Genomic DNA, 312 nt, shown 5'->3' on the forward strand with positions numbered 1-312 from the left:
CCGCCCACCACACCGGATGTGACGTTATACATTTCAATCACAACGTTGAGGTTGGAAATTTGCCTACTCTATTGGCCCCTCCTTGAGCCTCCGCCCTTCGGCCTCTCCAGGCCTCCCCAAAAGCCCTATTTAACACCGCCCCTTCGTTCCTAGCCAGGATCGGCTTGCCAACCCCTGCGGAAAAATAGCTGGCAGCAACCGGCTTTAGTACTAGGACTGTTTGTCCTGCCGCGTCCCAGGAAAATCCGTCTACTTCTACCCCAAGATCGCTGGGTGTTATTACGCCCCTTCCGTCTGTTCCTTTTCACCTTC

The sequence above is a fragment of the Mustela putorius genome, unplaced genomic scaffold (genome assembly GCF_011764305.1).
Source record: "Mustela putorius furo isolate JIRA1106 unplaced genomic scaffold, ASM1176430v1.1 tig00003987_pilon_pilon_pilon, whole genome shotgun sequence".
In the NCBI taxonomy this organism is placed as follows: domain Eukaryota; kingdom Metazoa; phylum Chordata; class Mammalia; order Carnivora; family Mustelidae; genus Mustela; species Mustela putorius.